Source organism: Anarhichas minor, unplaced genomic scaffold (genome assembly GCF_050575085.1).
Source record: "Anarhichas minor isolate MPS153535 unplaced genomic scaffold, ASM5057508v1 ptg000068l, whole genome shotgun sequence".
NCBI classification, from domain to species: domain Eukaryota; kingdom Metazoa; phylum Chordata; class Actinopteri; order Perciformes; family Anarhichadidae; genus Anarhichas; species Anarhichas minor.
Window position 1 is genome coordinate 760,378 of NW_027466514.1, and position 6,973 is coordinate 767,350.

Genomic DNA, 6,973 nt, shown 5'->3' on the forward strand with positions numbered 1-6,973 from the left:
CCAGAAAGGTTAGTAAGCAGACTTTGAGTTGGGATTGTTTGGTTTTTTCGTAAATGTTTTTCTTTCTTGTATCTCAAAGTGAAAACTAAACTTGTGGAAGGAAACCTGGTTGAATTTGTTTCAAAAAAGTACACCAAAGCCATTATAACATTAAAAAAAACTTTAAATAAATGGTGTGAGATTTCTGGACCAGCTGCAGGTTTTTTTATCTTATCGTCTCCAAAGAAAAATATTTCAACATGCTGCCGACAAACGTTTTTATCACAGAAACTGCAGCAAATTGATTTGTTTGCTGACATGATTCCACGACAGAGGATGCTGAGGCCTGTTATCCTCAAAGGCAAAACCAGAACCGTCTGCAGCAGCAGACGGTTCTGTCTCTGTTTTGATCTCCCCTTCTCTCCGCCGTCGCCCCTTTTGGCCCTTTTTGTTGTGGCGAGGCCTGCAAGAGGTCACCTGGGGTCACACCAGAAGGAGAGAACGAGGGTTAAAGCCTCCAAACTTCACTAATAACCCCCACTGTGCCCCCCCACCCTCCGTCCTTCAAGGCCATATTTCATAGCTTCTCTCTCCACACACCAGAGCTGGAGGCTGCTTCCATCCACGCGTCTGGTTTGCATTAAAATGGACACATGTGGTCTTTGTTTTGAGACGTGCGGCCGACACGATCCCATAACCGGCCGTATGAAAAATGGATTTCTCAGGCAGCGGATTAAGGCTAAACTTTGTTCAGGGTTTCACTTTAAACAGGAGGTATCGTAATGACAGGAAGACGCATGATTTGACTCCAGCCCTTCATTACGAGCACGAGTATCGCTGCGATGTGGAGCGGATAACGTATGTTAGATGTTTCAGCTCTAACTTATACATATCACATGTTGGAGTTTTTTTTTTTTTTTATGGCTCGATGTTGCCGTAAAAAGTAAGACGACTACGATTTACAGTCCAGGCTCTCGCACAATGGCTCAGTGTTTAGTTCAGGGTCACATGGCAGTTGATGGACATCTTGGCTGTGGCAGAGATCGAACCTGTGACCTTTTTTTATTTATTTTATGACCGGACAAATCTATTTAACCACCAGACCACCCTGCAACTCCAAACAGCCACTGGATAGTCTAAAGTCTAGTGATCTCCATTGTAGAGCCTCATTGTAGAGAGCACTAAATGTGGATTAATCCGCCGCTGAAAATAGTCCCAAAACAAATGCACTATTTCCTGTTTGTTAGATTAAAAACTAGAGTGAACAACTGTTTTAGGAAATGACTATGCCTGTGTGAGAAAAATTAATCTCACCACTAGATGTATTTAGTGGCTGTTCTGGAGCTTTCCATCATATCACATGATCTTCATTGACAGATGGTGTTCACAATGATGGAACTGTAGATGTCGAAATTCAAAGAAGTCTTAGCCATGTTGGCTTAAAATATTGAGATCCAAAGTACATTGATTGATTGATTTAGAGTACATAGTATAATATATACAGTATATATATATATATGACAGAGTATAAAAGAGTTGATTTGCTGAACATCTCTTTTGTAATATAATGTCGATCATTGGATGTCAAGCCATTCAAAGTTAAAAGTTTAAGTCCAGTTTCAAGTTTTGATTTGTTTTCAAGTTGAGTCTAAAAGTCAACAGACTAATCATGCAACTTAACAGCATAGTTGGACATTTTAGGAAATACGAATCTCTTCTGCTATCAGGCAAATAGGATTCTGGGTAACGTTGTTGCTGATAAGTGCACATCAGAACATTCACTTATTCACTCACGCTAGATGAGGAGATTGATACCACCGTCATGTCTGTGCGATAAATATGACGCTAGAGGCAGCAGATGGCAGCTTAGCTTAGCTTAGCACAAAGACTGGAAACGGGAGGAAACAGCTAGCCTGAACCACTGTGTGTGCGGGTATGTGGACAGTCTGTGTATGTAATGTATGTATGCAATATGTTATTTGTATTGTTTTAACAGCAGACATTGTATGTATGTTTCTAAGACAAATTTCCTTCGAGACAATAAAGTCTATCTTATCTTAGCTTAGCTTAGCTTAACAGTAAAATATTTTACTGATCAATCAATACTTTACTTTAAGTACTTTCAATTCGTTGATAATACTTACTTAATAATTTTACTTGTAGTGGAGGATTTTCACAGTGCGGTATTAGTACTTTTAGTTAAATAAAGGATCTGAATACTTCTTCCAAACGGTCCAGGTCACCAAAATACAACTGGCACTTCCTTGAAGCCAGCATCTAGTGGCTATTAGAGAAACTTCTAAAAGCATTTTGCTTTGTGTTTAACTTCTTTTTTTTACATTTAGCCATAGATGTTCCCATTTGAACTTTTACAGTGGCTGTCCCTGTAGTCTCTGATGTCCTTATCCTCATTATCAACTTTGTGTCACAGTGTACCGAGCATGTATAACCATTATTTTTGAATGGCTGTCCTTTTATTGTGCTTTAAATTACATCCTTCTACATCCATCAGCATGTTGTGTTTTCATTATTTCCCTGCACCAGTGTCACTCACGCAAATTCCTATATATTTAGTGGACTTGGCAGTGACTCGGATCCTGATTTCCAGGCGTATTTCTTTTCTAATTGAGAGCTGCTGTCTTGCATTGGACCGCTGCCACCTCTTGTAAAAAGTACTGAGGAGGAAAATGTATTGGGACCATATGTGGGGAACACGAGATAGCTTGTTTTTATGATTCATGTGAAGACAATGGCCGGAGCAGGTTACGTTTGGAGCTACAAGAGCACTTTAAAGTCTGCTAACTTGAGGGAATAAAGACTTTGTGAGAGTCAAATATCAAACATGCCGTAGATCAAAAACACGGAAACACAATAAAAAATATCTGGAGCATGATCGAGTGTAACTTACAAACAGAATCATTTTGAACAGAAATGATCTCATTGGTTGAGTTTAATCTGAAAAGGCAAAAACAAAACAATGATAAAACAAAAGTGACAATAGAAGAGAGCAAAAAAGCAAGATTTTAGCATTATCTTAAATAAATGTATTGCGGCTCACAGTGTTCAAAGCTTCCTACTATTACTGATTATCACTCAGGGTGGCATGATATCCTGTTAGCTAGCTTGCTAACCAAGTAATGCAGCTAACATCAGCTAGCTTAGTCACAATGATTTAAAAATGTCAGTTTTTGGTGTAACCACAAATTTAAGTTAAAGAAAACTTTTAAATGTATTTAAAGGAAATACATTTTGCTTTCCTCGTGTCTGTGCGTTAAAAGAGCTCAGGCTGTTCTCATACAGCATTTGTAGCTTTACCTACAAAAATGAATTCATTCGAACTAAAACTGGTCTTTCAGCCAGTAAACTGATGTTGGTGAGTCACGTGAAACGAGAAATCAACGTTGATTTGTTTGTCACGAAACAGTAAAAGCACCTCCATCATTATTTTAACCCAAACAACGATCTTTTTCTAAACCTAACTAAGTATTTTACGATATTTTGCTAAACCTAACTAAGTAGTTTTGTTGCCTGAACCTAGCTAAGTTATTTCCTGGGAAGATGGAAGTTTATTTTGAAAAGGCCATATTTATGTAACGAGCGAAAATTGACACGTTTTGCTGGACTTTTGTAGGAAAACGCATGAAAAACGTGTCCTCGTACTAGCAGTTGTATAAGGACACGTTGCATTACTAGCTGTTGTCTGTTTTTGCATCAATGTCACAAAGATATGCGTCTGTCGAAAACAGGAACACAGCCTAATTCATGATTATTACCGTCATTACATGTTATTGTGTTACTATCTTATGTCCCCTCGAGACACTAACAACAGCTTAAATAAGAGGGTGAGGTCATCTGACCAATCCAGCGTGAGCTTTAACTCTAATTGGCCTCCATACGCAACATCTGCATCCAGTAACATTGATTATAGTCTCTATACAGAAATTACAAGCATCACTATCTCACGAAGCCTTTCCCTTTTTTCCTCTTTCATTACATGCAGAAGATAACGGGCCTGATGTGGTGCAGAGCTGGCAGTCGGTCAGGCATTCACATTTTATTAGAGCCCCTTTTTTTATTTCATGTCCAAATAGCCTTCAGAAACCCGACAGCCGTTACACCGGAAAGCTTTGCTAAATTCTTTGCTGCTATTAGTGGTTGTAATTATAGAAGTGATCTCAAACTGACTCACAGAGGTTTTTTGGTCTCGGAGGTGGGTCAGAAAACTCCAGGGGGTCCGACCGTGGAGCATTAATCTTACAGCTGCGAAAATAAATCAACAGATTCCCACACTCTCATATACAACCACACTTCACACACATTGCACCCCTCTTTGATGTTGTAACGGTTCCTCTTTTTATCCGTAGTTTGGCATTTTGGGAAACATTTGTTTTGTTTCTGAGAGTTATTTCATGAGAAGATTGTTCAATCAAAAGGTGGTTAGCTTATCTTTGCAGACAGGAAACAGGAAGCCTGATCACGGTATATCTGGTTGGGTTAATGCGCACAAAAATAGAAATGTAAAATGTGGTTTTATTGTCTCAGCTGGTTGGTTTGTACCAATCAAACAAAGGAGATATAACATGTTAATTAATGAGCTTTAAAGGTGTTGGTAGATCTTTGAACAGATCCAAGCTAACTGTTCCCATCTGCTTCATGTCTTTATGCTAAGCTAATCCTCTGACGCCACATATTTTACATTTCATATAGTTTCCAGGTGTCCAGATGTTTTAAAAGTAGTTTAGTGTCTCCAGAGAGAGCTGTGTGAAGTCCAATAACGGTAATAATCATGAAGTAGGCTGAGTTCCTGTTTTCGACATAGTGTACAGACGCATATCTTTGTGACATTGGTGCAAAAACAAACAACAGCTAGTAATGCAACGTGTTCTCAGACAGCTGTAGGTATGAGGACTCATTTTTCATGCGTTTTTCTACAAAAGTCCAGCAAAACGTGTCAATTTTCGCTCGTTACATAAATATGGTCTTTTCAAAATAAACTTCCATCTTCCCAGGAAATAACTTAGCTAGGTTCAGGCAACAAAACTACTTAGTTAGGTTTAGCAAAATATCGTAAAATACTTAGTTGCGTCAGTTAAGTCTTTTTTTTAAATAATCAGGAGTTGTGGAGTTAGAAAGACGTGAGACCTCTGCCCGGATCCTCGGTAGGCTGGAGGCTCCAGGCTAAATTAGCTGCTACTGGAATAACACACCTGAATGTGCTGCTGGCGGTTGAGTTGCATTGTGGGTAATGCATGTCCTCATACAACGGTTCATATGATATCTTACAAAAAGTTACTTCTCATTTTTTGTGCGTTTTCCTACAGAAGTCAAAGGAAACAACTTTTTTAAGTTAGGTTTAGCAAAAGATCGTAAAACAGTTAGGTTCAGGAAAAGCTAAACAAATATTTAGTTCGATTTTTGAAAAGATCATTAAATACTTAGTTTCAGGAAAAGATCGTGAAATACTTAGTTAGGTTTAGGAAAAGATCGTAAGATACTTAGTTGGCTTAGGCAACAAAACTACATACGTGGGATATCTATGAATTACTGTGCATTTATTTTCGTAGCTTTTGCTTGGTTGTATGCGTCGGGTTTTGACAAGGAAGGCAAATGTGAGGCGTCAAAAAGACGATAGCTGAGTTTCAAATCGCACACTTTTCCTTTTAATTTTGGTTCGTGCTGTAGCTGCCCCTACAAAGCATGCACTGGGACAAACTACTTCCTCATAACACGGCACCTTGAACTTTGACACTCTTGCTCATATGCTCATACATCTGCTGCACAAAAGGATTGTGGGTCAGAATAGCCAGAAAAACACGCTGGTTTACAAACTGCAAAACGCGACCTCATGTAGTAGAACATCCTGGTATTTTTGGCATTCTGCATTTGACAAACTACGTTTTAGGACATAATTAATCTTTTTCTGGCATACTAAATAATATGGAAGTACGTATGTTTACTGCATCAATTTGGATAATTGGTGGACTTTCCACTCAAAGACATGGCTGATATCAACCGGTAGCATTAAGCTTTTTCATCCAAACGTCAAAAACAGAGGTCGTATCTTCTGTATTCATTCTGGGAATTATGATGATTTAGTTACATCCTACATTGTCAGATATTCTTAAGGTTTATTCCAGTATTTTAATTTTGTTTCACTCATTATTTCACGCTTGCATTTTACTCCTAGCAGTGTGTAGAGTCTATGTACAGTGAAAAATATCTCCAAATATGGTGATTTCCAAATTTTCAGATAAGTTTATGGATTAAGTTTGATTACATTTGACTTCTTAATAAACTATCTAAAAAAAACATCTGAAAATGCAGTTTTGGAGACACATGCTCAACTTTAACTTAAGAGAATAATAAAATGTTAAATGTTAAGAATAAAAACATTTATTTGGTGTTTGTGGTCAAATTTGTTCTGAGGAAGTTGTGAAAGTCGGTATATATCCCTGTTAAAAACAATCAAACATCACATTAATTCATTCATTTAAATCTGCACTGTTTAACACGTACTTTTATATATGTATTTCCTCCACATAAAAGGGATTTTGAACAGACTTTTTGTGTGTTTTGTGGTTGGCTGGTTAGTTTTTACTGGAGGTGATTGTGTTCTTGTAATACTCTTATCATAATCCTGTAATATCTCCCTCTCGGTACACGCTGTTTCATTGTGTTCACGCTGTTTAATGTGGGACAAAGTGTCCATTTTATGAATATAGAATTACTTAAGATTAGGCTCCTTGGTTTTGATAAACTCAAGAACCACAGGTGGGTAAAAAAAACGCAAAGCCATCATCATCTGTTTTGAGTTGACGGGCGCGCGGCAGAGAAAGGGTTAAGAGTCACATGGTAGCGGGTGGTATTATCAGCCCTGGGCTGTAAAAAAAAGTGTATGTGGAGGAAAAAAAAACCTTTAGGAGAACAAAGAAATCAGAGTCTATTTAAAGAGAAGTAGCCCCGGACCCCGCAGCCGTTGTGACACCCGGCTTTT